Source organism: Cavia porcellus, unplaced genomic scaffold (genome assembly GCF_034190915.1).
Source record: "Cavia porcellus strain 051 isolate PalLab524CR breed Dunkin Hartley unplaced genomic scaffold, mCavPor4.1 scaffold_18, whole genome shotgun sequence".
NCBI classification, from domain to species: Eukaryota; Metazoa; Chordata; class Mammalia; order Rodentia; family Caviidae; genus Cavia; species Cavia porcellus.
In genome coordinates, this window is record NW_026947501.1 from 19,509,662 (window position 1) to 19,523,875 (window position 14,214).

At 48.2% G+C, this 14,214-nt stretch overlaps 2 long non-coding RNA genes across 2 annotated transcripts in view; both read right to left on the reverse strand.

Annotated features, from left to right (window-relative positions):
• The window catches only part of LOC134471284 (uncharacterized), a 78,563-nt gene that overhangs the window by 33,546 nt on the left and 30,803 nt on the right, over window positions 1-14,214 (reverse strand). The gene's annotated exons all lie outside the window — the stretch shown is intronic.
• LOC134471282 (uncharacterized) lies at window positions 7,984-13,531 on the reverse strand. The gene is made up of 2 exons (XR_010040585.1): window positions 11,465-13,531; window positions 7,984-8,442 (listed from the first exon to the last, which is right to left on the reverse strand). It is a non-coding gene; the product is annotated as an uncharacterized LOC134471282 (long non-coding RNA).

The window sequence follows — 14,214 nt, forward strand, 5'->3', positions numbered from 1 at the left end:
CCTTTCTGTTTTCTGAACAATTTTGTGGGGGAACAAAGCCTTGCCTTATCAGCAAATACAGCAGTTGACATCTTTAGATTTTACATGCCCAGCTATAAAATGTGGACAATAACTTTATAACTATGAGTTTTTATCATCAACAGCAGCAGCATTGTTATTTATTTTTTTTATCGGTACCAGGGATCAAACTCACGACCACAGTGCAAGGTGGGCACTTATGCCCCTGAGCTAAATCCCCAGCCCCAAGCATTGTTATTTTTAATGACCAAGTCTCACTGTGTTTCTGAGACTGGCCTGGAATTTCTAGGCTCAAGTGATCTTTCTGCTTCAGCCTCATGAGTAGCCACTGTAACCAGCTTGTAACTATGGGATTCTTATAAGGGCAAGACCCACCTAATTTATTTGTTCTCTGGAACACCACAGTGATTGGCAAAAGCCAGATGTTCAATATGTATTTGTCAGCCCAGTGAAGGAATTCAAAGGCAGTCCTCTGTTTGCAAGATGCCTAGACACTGGTGCCCTCACTGGTCCTAGCCTGGAAAGGGCAGAGCTCAGCCCATACCAACTGACTCTTTTGTCTGGCTAACATGACATTCATGATTAAACTCTGGTGCATGAAATAGTGTCCACTGTTATTAAATAAATGGACAGAAGCATTACTTAGACCCTATTTAAGAGCCAGAATGAGGTTCAGTGATAGAATGCATGCTTAGCATGTGTGGGGCCCTAGGTTCAATGCCCAGCACCAAGCACACACACAGAGCCTCAGAGAGCCACACAGGTGATTTCACAATCCACCGACATTGGAAGATATTTTAACAAGGTGCTGATTTTGGAAGATGCTTGCTCCCTTTCCTTTGTGCACAGCTCGTGAGAATAAGGACTAACAGCCAGAAGTGGGTTCGAGTCAAGAAGGCAAAAAAATGTCGTGGTTGGGTGGCAGTGCCATGGGTGAGTCAGAGCCCAAGTAGAAGTGATGGGAAAACTACCAACCAGACAGGGCACGGCCAGCAAACCAGGCCTGGATTTACATGAACTTCAACAGGCATCACCCAACCACCCCATTTATTAAGGGGGAGATGTGTGTGTATAAAATAGGGCCATGGTAGCTTCCTGTCCCAAAGGACCTAAAAAGTGGGAGTCAACGGAGGAAGAGAAAACAAACATTGCTGGGTACCAGGCACACCAGGCACAAGCATTGTGGCTGCCAAACCGTCTAGGCTTGAAACCCAGCTGTGCCCCTTCCAGCTGACTGACCTCGGTCAAATTCTCAACACCTCCCACTTTAAAACACGGATGATGCTCACTGCCTCATGAGCTTGTTTGGGGACTGCATGAGTTAGTGGGTGCTGTGGGCTCACAGGGAGCCCCAAGAGTTTTGCTCTCCCTCACATCAAACAGTAGTCTCTTGCCTTCCTCTCGAGCCTGGTGGTCCCCGTTGTGGTTTTCATCATGTGGTGATAAACATGGGCCCACAAAGACATCCACTTTCCAGTTCCCAGGACAGGTGACTGTATGATGTTTCACGGCCAAGGGGAATGAGGATTGCAGATGGTACTAAGTTTGTCTTCTGCTGACTTTCAGATGAGGAGAGCAGCCGAGATTATCCAGGTGGGTTCCATGTAAATGCAAGAGTTCTTAAAAGTGAAAGACCGAGCTAGGTGCACGCTTGTAATCCTGCTACTCTGGAGGTGGAGGCAGGAGGACTGTAAATTTAAGGCAAGTCTGGGCAACTTACTAAGATCTGTCTCAAAAAAAATAAATAAATAAAAGAAAGAAAAGAAAAAGAAAAAGAAAACATGGAATGTAGCTCAGTGCTCCCTGAGTTCACCCAAAAAGAAGAAGAGAGAGCCAGGAAAGTCAGAATCTAATGCTGAAAGACTTCACCCCATCCTTGTCAGCTCTGAAGATGGGAGGCGGGATACTAAGTAATGCACACAATGCTAGAGAAAAAACGAAACGATGTTGAGATGGCGGTGTACACCTGTAACCCCGGTGCTCGGAGACTAAGGCAGTGGGAGAACAAGTTTTGCTGTTGTGGTTGTTGTGGTTTTGGCACGAAGAATCAAATTCAGGACCTCTCTCTTGCCAAGCAGGCGCTATGCCACTGAACTATATCCCCAGCGAGGAGAACAAGTTTGAATCTAACCTGGGCAATTTTGCAAGACTCTGTCTCAAAAAGCAAAAACAACTACAGAAAAGAAAGTTAGAAAAGAAAAAAAGATAGAACAATGGATTCTCCTATAAAATCCCAGAAAGCGATGGAGCTCTGCCTGAATCTTGATTTTAGTCTGCTATTACCCATGCTAGGCTGCTACCATCAGAACTTCAATACTTATGTTGTTTTAAGCCAGTGTGTTTCTGGTGCTTTATTGCAAATGCAACAGAAAACTAATACAGACCAAAAGAATGGGGCAGAGTTACTCTGTACAGTACTAAGGCTGGGCCTTAAGAACAGCAGCTTCTAAACTCATTCCTCTTAGAAGTCAGCTGTCATTAGGAAGTCCAGTGGTGCTGTCTCCGTGCTGTGACGAAGCCCCAGCTAGCCACGTGGAGGAGGCCAAGCTGCCAGACATGTGTGTGAAGCCTGCCTGGTCATTCCAGCCCCGCTGGGCCTCTGGGCCACTGGCTAAATGCAGTTGAGTAAATGACACCAGCCGATGTGCAGAGCAGGCCCTCCCAGTCCAGCCAGCTCACATTCCGGACTCTCAGAGCTGGGAGCAAAGCAAATGGAAGTGGCTTTGCCACTTTGTTTTTCTGTACTGGGAATCAAACCCTGGGTCCTCTGTCACTGCGCCACATGCCCACCCCTTTTTAATTTTTTATTTGGAGACAAGGGCTTGCCAAGCTGTTCTCAAACTTGCCATCTTCTGGCCTCAGCCTCCAAATAGGTGGGATTACAGTCATGAGCCACTGCACTGTCCTGAATTCCTGTCAGGGCCTTTTGTGAGGTGACACTGTCCTGAGGAGCCTCTCACCTGGAGGTGGGGCAGCCCCTGAACTCCATCAGACCAGGGCAAGGGAGGCTGAAGCAGACAGAGCCCGGACTGGCTTTTTTGACTCAGTCAGGAGAGAAGGAATCAGAGGAGGACGAATGCAGCTGTGACAGCCTTGGGCCACTAGGCCACCTCAGAATAATTAGTACTGATATGTATGGAGTACTTATTGTGGGCTCTTGATCAGCTTTAACTTTTATAGAAACCATCTGAGAGGGTTACTGACAATTCCTTCTCTAAGGGCAAGAGAAAGCTCAGTGATACCCCATGGTACCTACACCTAAGTACTCCCTCCTATGTGGGATTAGGCCTGCCCCAGGTACCAGCTACCTGCCGGTATCTGTCTGTGCAACACACGCTTCTGCAGCTCAGCCTTGGCACCTCTCAGCACAAGCTGGTAGGATTTGCTGTCGGCTGCAGCTGACACTCTGACACGTCCCCTCCCCAAGGTCCTGAGTTGGCCAGACCTGCATCTTTAGTCTGGCCTCTGAGGGCTGGAAAAAGATGGCATGGTTCCACCAGTGAAGGAGGAGGGGAAGAGGCCGCCCCACTGCTAAATGTAAAACTGCTCCTGCTGTCAAGGAATCCCAGGGTTTAGGAGACAAAGCTTTTTGTTCGGTAATTATGGTGAGTATGAAATTCAAAGGGCAAATGCCACTGGGAGAAAGAAACAGGCACTGACTTGGACTCTCTGTTCCCATGATTCTGAGAGCTGAGATCAAAGCAGGGAGACACCAGAGATTAGACCTGGGGGAGGCAGGGCTGAGAGGAGCCTGAAGGAAGAGAAAAAGCACCCAGAAAGAGAAGCCTTGGCTCAATCAAAATGTCAAGATTCCCTCCAACTAGTCCTGTTAGGAAGAGTTCTTGGGGTCTAGCTTCCAAATCTGCAATTTGAGCCAGGATAATGCCAAATGCCCAGCTGACTGAAGGCGGGGGGTGGGGGAGTGGGGGGGGTGGGGGGGGTGAAAATAGTTCATTTACTGGACAGTGATTTGCTCAGAAAGGAAGTGGGGAATGTCAGGGACATTATTTCTCCTTCCTGGTTACATATTCAAACATGGAACAACTGAGTCCTAACAGGAGGCAAGAATAGGCCACCACTCCAGGTGGCACCACACCCAACACATTGCAGAACTAAGAATGAAGGGTATTTTTAAAGGGGTTACAGGGAGCAGTGCCCAGCTGCCACTGGAAAAATAGAGATCAACAAAGTAACTTAAGGGGAATATATATATCAGCTCCAAAAGGTTGGATGCAACCTGCTTGTCTTTCAGTAAAATTTAGTAAACTGTGTTGTATTCAGACAATGGAATACTAGCTAATCACTGAAACAAAGATCACCAGTATAAATGATATGGAAAAACAAGAGGCAGGATTGTCTGGGAAATTGTCACATACTGATTAAAATACATTTTATTATAAGAATATAGAATTATAGCATAGGTGTGTGAGGCTTTTGGGCTATGGTTAATATTCTGTTTCATCACTGCATGTTGGTTGCATAATTGCTCCATATATGAAAATAATTCTGAATTTTAAAAACTGTAAACCAGCTAGGGATGGGTCACAAGCCTGCAGTCTTAGCTGTTAGGAGGCTGGGGCAGGAGGATAGCAAATTCCAGGTCAGTCTGGGGATTTTAGTGAGACCATGTCTTAAAATAGAAAAAGAAAAAGACTGGGGATGTAGCTCAGTGGTAGAGCACCCCAGGTTCCATCTCTGGTACCACTACTAAAAAGAAAAAAAGCAACACATGAAATAGGCAATCCAAGGAGTTCCCAGTCCTGTCCTCAGCAGGGTTAGCCCTGACTGCTCACTCCTCTAGTCAGGACCCGAGAAACCTGCAGTTCAGTATTCCCCAGACTGGCCTTGGGGTCTTCCTGCTCAGCCCAGGACTGGGATTCCAGGCATGCACCACCAGCCCCACTTTGGTCTCTTGTTTATCAATTGTTTCAGGACTCCCCCTCCTCAAGAAAGAAAGAAAGAAAGAAAGAAAGAAAGAAAGAAAGAAAGAAAGAAAGAAAGAAAGAAAGAAAGAAAGAAAAGAGAAGAACAGAACAGAAAAGAAAAAAGAAGAAAAGAAAAGAAAAGCAGTTTCAGCCATTGTTATTCATCTGTTCAGTGAAGCCCGCCTGCCATCCAGTTGGCTGTCCTCTGGGCTAGGTGTTGAAGGAAACCTGCTGGCTGTGAACACAGAAAAGTGGTTTCATTTCAGTAGGAGCAAGCATAGTCCTTGTTATAAAAGAAAAAGGACTTGATTCCTTCACTTCTTTAATTGAAGAGAAAAAACATAATTTCCCCTATAGAAAGCAGTGCTACTTTTCCTAAGAAGGTCACAGATTGCCCCAGAAAGAAAATCAAATGCTGTCCAGCTCTATATTCAAATTTGATTGTAGCTGTTCCCTTTGAGGAAGCTGAGTGTTTGCCAAGGGAGTTCAGAGCTGCAGCCAAGACTCACTCCCACGGGGCTGCCCAAGCCTTAGAGCAGGAGCAGGAAGGAAACTGGCCCCTACGGCAGGCCTGCCGCGGTGCACACTGTGCTGGGTGTGTCTATCCATCACTACTGTAGGCATATCAGAGCTATGCTATCTCACCAATTTTATAGGAAAAACTAAAATTCAGAGTGGTCATGCACTGCGCAGGACCCAGTGATTTAAAACAGCACTTTCTTCTTACTGACCTGGTCCCACTGGCATGAGAGTCTCTCCCACAGTCATGGTTAGGTGTCAGCTGTGGCTGTAGTCATGAAGGGCTCTACTGAGCTGGATGTCCAGGCACAATTCTGTTAGCCAATACTGAACCAGGACGGTCATGTGGCCATGTACCCTGTCCAGGTGACAGCTGTGTTCCAAGAGAGAGTGCCCTCCCTGGGAGCGAGCATCCTCAGGGAGCCGGGCGTAAGTCCAAGTCTTCTTCAGTCCCAGCAACACTGGTGCTGTACCCTCTGGGCTAAAGGGTGTCACAGGTCCCACCCAGGTCAGAGGGGAGGAGAAAGAGACTCCATGTCTCACAGAGAGAAAGCATAGAATTTGTAGCCATCTTTGATCTGGGACACGTAGAAAATGGTGAGGCCAGGGTTTCAATCCAGTGTGGATTGACTCCTTCCTTTCCAGTCACCCTGAAGCTTAATTAGGAACTTACTCAACCACTGGATAACGGCCATTATTGATTCTGGTGTTTGGAAAGGAAGTTAAGTGAAACACCAGTGTCACTTAGATAATGTGATAAAGGGGGGTGGCTACAGTTGTCCCATTACTCATGGGAAGTGTTAGTATCTTGGAACCATTAAGACCAATACCTGCAGTGCAAGGATTCCTTCTTAGGCTGCTGAGTCTTCCAGCAGAAAATAGGATAAAAACCTATCCCTGGAGGAGTTCTCTGAGGGCTCTCTGATAAATCCTATTTGAAATTCTAGTAAAAATCTGTGAGCTTCAACTATACCCTTTACCATGATTCACTTTACAAACAAGAACCTCAGGTGGGAACCACAGTTCATGTCTAAAATCTCAGTGACTCAAGAGGCTGAGGCAAGATGATGGCACATTTGAAGCCAGTCTGGGGAACTTAATAAGACTTTATCTCAAAAGAAAATAAAAAGGTCTAGAAACGTAGCTCAGTGGTGGAATGCCCCTGGATTTGATCTCAGAGAGGAGAGGGAAAAGGGGAGAGGAGAGGAGGAGAAGGGGGAGGAGAAAAGAGAAATGAGAGCCCAACCGTGTTCTCCACCTCTCCTCCCTGGCTGCTGCCCCACATTACCCCACAGCTGCAGACTCATCGCGGTTGGTCCATCTCTGCCGCTGTCCTCCAAGTCTTCCTGCTGTGCCCCGTTCAACTAGGGGAAGAAGGACCTCAACAGGGGTGTTGAGAAGCCCACTCAAGCTGGGACATCAGGGTTTGGTCAAGGCAGATGGGGGACAGCGTCCCATGGAAAAGCAAAGCCAGACATGATGGTGCACACCTGTAATCCCAGAACTCTGAGAACCTGAGGCAGGGGACTGCAAGTTCAAACCCAACCTGGGCAATTTATGCACTTAACAAGATGCTGTCTCTAAATAAATAGATAAATTTAGTTTTTAAAAGGGTTGGGTATATACCTTAATATGCAAGTCCTGGTTTTAATTCTTATACTGAAAAACAAAATAAATGAGTTTTTCCTCCTAAGAGGTACTAGAAAAAAGTTCTCTTTGCTTTAGCACCCATTGTCTCTGGAGAGAATTAGGACTTGCTGCTCCAAAATCTGGCATGTTAGCTTATGGATTATTTTGAGAATTAACAGATACAGAAAGTTAAGCCTTTGCAGAGCTTCTCTTATCTGACTAAGGGCAGAAACTTCTAAGAAATGAAAACTACCATAAATCCTTCCTCCCAGAAAACTTTTATGACTATAAAGAAGACAAAAAGCTGTCGATGTCCGCTCCCGGCCGGCAGGAAGGACACACGACAAAGTCTGGTAGTGGACAACCTTTTCTTTTTATTTTCCTTCTCCGTACAGCCTGCCCTGGGTTCTCCCAGCTGAAGCCTCCTTTGGTCTGCTCCCCGCGGCTCCTTTTGGGCTTCTACTTCCGGGCTTCTATCTGGCTTCTTCTTCCGCCCAGGGATGGCACCGGTATATATACGGGTACAGTGTCCAATCATGTTAAAGTAAGCAAGGCAAGCTGATTGGCTAACATCATCAGTTGCCAGGCAGACTATATTGTTGAGCGGGTTGTTTACGCGGTAAGCAGGAAACTAACATATTCGATGGGAGGGGTAATCTACCTCAGGCTTTGCTCTTTACCACAGGCCGCACGTCCGCCAAGTGAGGCGACCGGGCTCGGGGCTGTGGCTCCCAACATCTCCCCCTTTTTTATTTTTTATGAATGTGCGCATCGTAGCCCTTTCTGGACTGGGTGCAGAGGCTTATGCCCTATGCGTAGGCCCACCGTAGGTCCTTGGCTTAGACCCTGGTTGGCCATGCCATGGTCTGCCAAGGCCCTGAGGCCCTCGTCCTTTTTCTAGGGCCAGGCACAAACTGGACGGAACCTGGATGCACACAAGCTTGCACTCATTTCCTCTCCGTAAAGAAATCCCCTCGGAGAGAAATTTAGACCTGGGCAGCATCTAACAGTCCAGCGGCTTACGTGCAGGATGGGGTAGGGCCTGGCTTAGGTCGAGTCGTGCTGGGGAGGCACGCTCTTACCCGTCATTGACTCATCTACCCTGCTATATCATAATTTTTTAGAGGAGGAGTGTGGGAAGCTCACCGTCCCTAGACTCGGTCGTAGGCTAGGCGAGCGAGCCATGCATATGCCTGAGGATCTTCTTGTCCATTTCGGGCTACCGCTATTTCTATTCATCTTGTTGGTTGGTCTGTGATGGATCTCCAGTAGGGCAGGTCTGATCTTCAGTCGAGGGCTTTGTTGTCCGTGTCAGTCTCTCCGGTATCCACAGTGGTTCTCGTCCCGATTCCTGTGGGAAAACACAAACCGCGCCTCGGTTCCAGCTGATTACCGGATCCGGGCCCATCCATTGTCCTGTCAGGACATCTTTCCACTTCACCCACCCTTTATGGTTGGGGGAAGGGTTGCAGTGCTCCACAGCTGGGGAGCGATTATCATTATTTAAATTTAAAAAATTGTGTGTGAATAGTGCCATGGATAATCGTGCCTTTGGGGCCAGGCCTTGGCCTACTCCCCCTTTTTGTTTTTGTAAAATTTCTTTGAGGCTTCTATGAGCCCTCTCAATGATTCCTTGACCTTGGGGATTGTATGGGATACCATGTTTTAATTGAACCTCCATCATTTTGCAGAACTCATTGAAGGCTTTGCCTATATAGGCTGGTCCATTATCAGTTTTTAATATTTTTGGTTTGCCCCATGCGGCCCAAGCCGCCAGGCAATGATTGATCACATTAGACACTTTTTCACCTGTTTCTGCTGTTGCAAATATGACGCGAGAACAGGTGTCTGTGGAAACATGAACATATTTAAGAGTCCCAAACTCCTGTATATGTGTGATGTCCATCTGCCAAACATCACCAGGGATCAAACCTCGAGGGTTTACTCCCATCGGTATGGCAGGTTTATATGTGGCACAGGAGTCACATAGTCGCACGATATCTCGTGCATCTGCTCTAGAAACATGGAAATGGTTTGCTAGTGTCCTGGCATTGACATGAAACTTATCATGGAAGGCACGGGCTCGCTCGATTGGTGTTAGTAAGGTAAAAATCCATAACGGGCGAGTGGCAGTGTCAGCAGCCGCATTCCCCTGTGCCATAGGCCCTGGCAGGGATGTATGTGCTCTTATGTGGGTGGTGAAGACCTTATGGTGTCTGTTCTGAAGCAATGTCTGGATAGACAGGAACAGTCCAGCCACTGTGGAAGTGGATCTAATTAAACCGGCAGTCTCAAGCACTTGCATAGCATTGACCACATACCTAGAATCGGAGACAATGTTAATGGCCTCTGAGAACCGTTCAAGAATCATTTTAACGATCTGCAGTTCCACCACCTGAGGCTGATCTGGTTCAAATTGTATGGTAACCGGGGGCTTGCCTAGGATCACATAGGCGCCTATCCCCGTCTTGGAGCCATCTGTGTATATTGTAGTTGCTGGGACTAATGGCTCAGAGGCAGTAACCTTTGGAAAAATTATAGGGTGCTGAGTGACAAATGACAAGATGAACACCCATATAAGTCTGGAGACGACACTGAGGTCCACACCTGCTGACCCAGGGGTGGCCCTTGTTGAAGGCTGCCACCCTGAGCTGTCCTGTCTCTGGGGCGGGGGCCCGTCTGTGAAGGGGGCCCCCTCTGGCCGTTTTTTGGCTCTCTAGCATCTTGTCCACAAATACGGTTGCCCTGAGCATCAAAGACCGACCTACACTCCTCAGCTTTGTGTGATCCCTTCTTGCATCGCCCACAAACATATGGTTCTTCATTCCTAGGGCAAGGCCTAGCATCTGCATTGTTTGGGCAGTGACGTTTAATGTGTCCTGGCTCCCCGCAGGCAAAACACCCTTTAGCCTTACATTCCCCTTCTAACCCGCGAGGTCCCCTCTGCTGTACAGCCGCGGCCAGGAGAGCAGCCACTCCCGAGTTGGAGAGCGGCCCCCCTATCTCTCTGCATATCCTAATCCAGGCATTGAGGTCCTTGTTCTTATGAGGAGCTATCGCTGCCTTGCACTCCTTTGTACATTGCTCAAAAATCAGCTGTCTTACCAGCGGTTGAGCCACTCCCGGATCAGAAAATATCTTATCGGCAGCATCTTGCATTCGGGCCACAAAGTCAACAAATGGCTCTGTGGTACCCTGAATTATTTTTGAAAGACACAAGGAGGCTGTTCCAGCACCACTTACTTGCTTCCAGGCGCGGAGTCCTATGGCATTGATTTGCTCATAGACAGCGCCGGGGAACTGGGTCTGGTCATCAGCGTGCCGACCTTCTCCCATAAGCATTTCCTTGTTCCACCCCCGGTTTCCTCGATTGGCGTTTTTCTCAGCCTGCTCGGCAGAGAACTCTGCATACCAGGCTCGCCAATCCAGGTAACTGCCCGAGGGCAGACAGGCCTTTGCCAGCTGAATCCAGTCCGCGGGGGTGAGGGGCCCAGAAGACAGATTCTCCAGCATGGCAATGGTGTAAGGCGCAGTCGGCCCAAAGGTTGTAACTGCATTTTTAAGTTCTCTAATCTGCTTTATCTCAAAAGGCTCCCATACATTGCGTCCCTGGCCCATAGCTACTTGTACAGGAAATATCTCGTAGGGGCCACTATCTATCCCAGGTGGATGTACCTCATGAGACAAGCGTCCCCCCTGCCAAAGCCGCCTGTAAAAATACCGACCTGCCGGCGGCGGAGCATAAGACAGCGGCCGTGATTGGGCGGAAAATGGGGGCCCGTGCATCACTTCCTGTTCTGGCGAAGAGGAAGGGAGCTCCCGGGCGGCCGCCCCGCGGCGAGGGATCGCCTCCGGAAACGGCCCCCAAGGTGGGGCGGAAGGCTTCGCCTCCCTCTCGCGCCGGGGAGCGCTCAGGAGCTCTCTACTCCTCCGCAGACCAGGTTGAGCAGAGCGCAATTCGCGGGGCAACGCTGGAAAAGAACCCTGCGACTCCTTATTGAGCGACTTAGGCTCCTGACAGCTGGTCTCTTTGGCCTCCTTGCCATTCAACTTTCCCTCGTCCTCGGAGTCAGACGACTCCGAGGCTAGAGCCCCGTCCTCCTCCTTAGCATCCTTGTTCCCCTTGACGGACCCCTCTCGGGAGCTCCCTGACTGGGCCTGCTCAGATACCCTGCGTACTTTTGTAAGCTCTTGAGAGCTTTCTCCACAACCACCCTCGCTCTTAGTGTTGCTACCTAACATGTTTCCCATCTTTTAATATGTTACTCACCGCGTGAGGCCCAAGGAATCCGCCACTTACGCGTGAGCCTGAGGGGAGTCTAAAAGCCCTGTAGGTGCGCGCCACCCAGAGCCCAGGCTTATCCCCAACTCACCTGTCTCGCAGCTCTGTACTGGAGCGTTGTCCACTTCCACGTCGCGGGGGTGATCAGTCCCCGGGCGGGCCTCCAAATGTCGATGTCCGCTCCCGGCCGGCAGGAAGGACACACGACAAAGTCTGGTAGTGGACAACCTTTTCTTTTTATTTTCCTTCTCCGTACAGCCTGCCCTGGGTTCTCCCAGCTGAAGCCTCCTTTGGTCTGCTCCCCGCGGCTCCTTTTGGGCTTCTACTTCCGGGCTTCTATCTGGCTTCTTCTTCCGCCCAGGGATGGCACCGGTATATATACGGGTACAGTGTCCAATCATGTTAAAGTAAGCAAGGCAAGCTGATTGGCTAACATCATCAGTTGCCAGGCAGACTATATTGTTGAGCGGGTTGTTTACGCGGTAAGCAGGAAACTAACATATTCGATGGGAGGGGTAATCTACCTCAGGCTTTGCTCTTTACCACAGGCCGCACGTCCGCCAAGTGAGGCGACCGGGCTCGGGGCTGTGGCTCCCAACAAAAAGCCAACACCAAAGTGGGCCTGCACACATCTAAGTCCCGCAACCCTTCCAGACCGACGGTGTAGCCTGGTGGCAGAGCATTTGCCTAACATGGGAGAGACCTGCGTTCTATTCCAGGGGCACAAAATTTAAATCAATAAACCTCTGAGCAGTTTCCTCACCCACACATCTAACTTCTTGTAAGGCAGGGCCCCCAGAAGCTCACATTTTTCCTTCTCCACGAATACACCGTCCTTGGTAAAATCATGTAGTAGTCTCTGTGTCTGGCGCACACGTACTTTTCAGCCATTTCTGGGCATTCATGTCTATCTGTGGCAACCAAGCACTTTTTCTCCTGTTAACCTATCAGTTCATTTGCAGTCACTATCTAAGAAGGGAGACAAAAGTTTTGGTTTTCGTCCCCAACACAGCTTTCATTCACACCTCAAATACTTAATACCTTCTCCTTTAGACTTTTTCTCAGTGAGCACCTCTTTCCTGGCTTCCCCCCTCTTTTCTCTCTCCCAAGAGGCTCCTAGATCTCCTCTCCAGGCCAGAGCCTCCCATCAGTGCTGTGACCCAGCCAACACCCAGCAAGCGTCCACTGAATAAAACTCCTCTCTGGCTAGTTTAGAAAAGCATTCTCAAATTGTAGGAAGAGCACAGCTCAAACGTGAGTGCTACCAATTGGAAAGTTTGAAACCTAATTACTCTTTAGACAGGGGCTACAGAAGGGCCTCAATCAATATTATTGAATGCTTAAGCAAACTTGACATTCACGCTGTAGGTAAGCAAAAGGATTTTTTTGATAAGCTAATTATTAGAAGAGGTTCCAAGAGGGAGTTTAAGTTAATTAAGAGGCTAGTTCTCAAATCTTTTGCTTTATTCATTTCCAAATAATAGGCTTACTTGTAAATTTCAAGTGTGCCTTTGATTAAGACTTGTCTCCATTCGACAAGATTTCATCTCCGTGATTTTGTGTTGTCCTTTAAGTGAAATAAGAGTGCATGTCTTTAGCCCTGATTGTAATTTTTTGCTAGAACTTGAATTCAATCCTCAATACCAAAAAATTAAAAAAGAAAAAAGAAAAAAAAAAAAAGCCCTGGTAAAGTATCATCAGAAAGGAGCTTAGTGTCATCTCTTTATTTATAGCACCTATATCATGGGGCGATCATTGAGAATTAAATGAAATTGCAATAAGAAAATATTTTGAGAGCCAGGGATATAGCTCAATGGTACAGCACCTGCTTGGAAAGTTCGAAGTCCTGCGTTTGGCTCCTGGTACCCATCAAAAAAAAAAAAAGAGAGAGAAAATATTTCAAGAAATTGTATCCTTTTTTCCCCCTGTGTTTATGTCTGAGGTCTCCTGCCCTTCTTTATTCAGCTTCCCTCACGGTTTTGCAGCATTTACTGCCTCGAGGGATGAGTGATGAAGCAGAGGCGCAGAAGGACAGCTTAGGAGTGGCTTAGGAATGAGGCCTTTTGAACTTCGGTTCAGTTAAGCCTGAAACCCCTGAAAGCATGGAGTTTGCACCATAAATATGGAGTCACAAGACACACAAAAAAACCAGAACTAGACTGCCTTATCTCTAGGATGACCAAGACTCTGGAAGAGAGGAGAGAACAGAGGGGAGGCAGGAGGCCAGCAGGTCCCTGAGAAAGGCCCGGAGGAGGCACGATATTGGAGGCAGAAGGTTCAGCCCTCCCACTGCCAAATGGAGGTGCAAGGGCAAACAGAAACACTAAAATGACACCGAGCCTTTAGAGGCAGATTTATTTCACATCGACAAGCACTGATTGAGATTGTTCCCAAAATATCAGACCCTGATCTCTGGGGTCTAGGGCTTATCTGGGTTAAGCAAGCAGATAGTAAAAAAGCAAAATAGCTCGTCAGTTGGGAATACAACATACAGCATGGAACCTAGGCATCACTGTGACCAGCCGTTTCTAAGAAATAAAAGTGGCAGGAACTGTAATTGCAACTTTTACCTGGCAAACTAACAAACTGAAGTAACTAGCTGAGGTGGGGGGACCATCTTGTGCTACAGGGGAACTGTCAAGTGAGTCAGGTCCTGGCGGTGGCTTTGGGGAAGCAGAGAAAGTGATGGCTTTGAGGCTCAGGACAGGGTAGGAGCAGCAGGCCGGCACTAGCTAGAAAGTCAGCGTTGACGCTGTGATGTCATAGCAGATGCCATCGTGGAGAGGTGAACACCTGCAGCATCAAGGCCCAGCCTCTCCATCACTTGGACAAAACTTGACA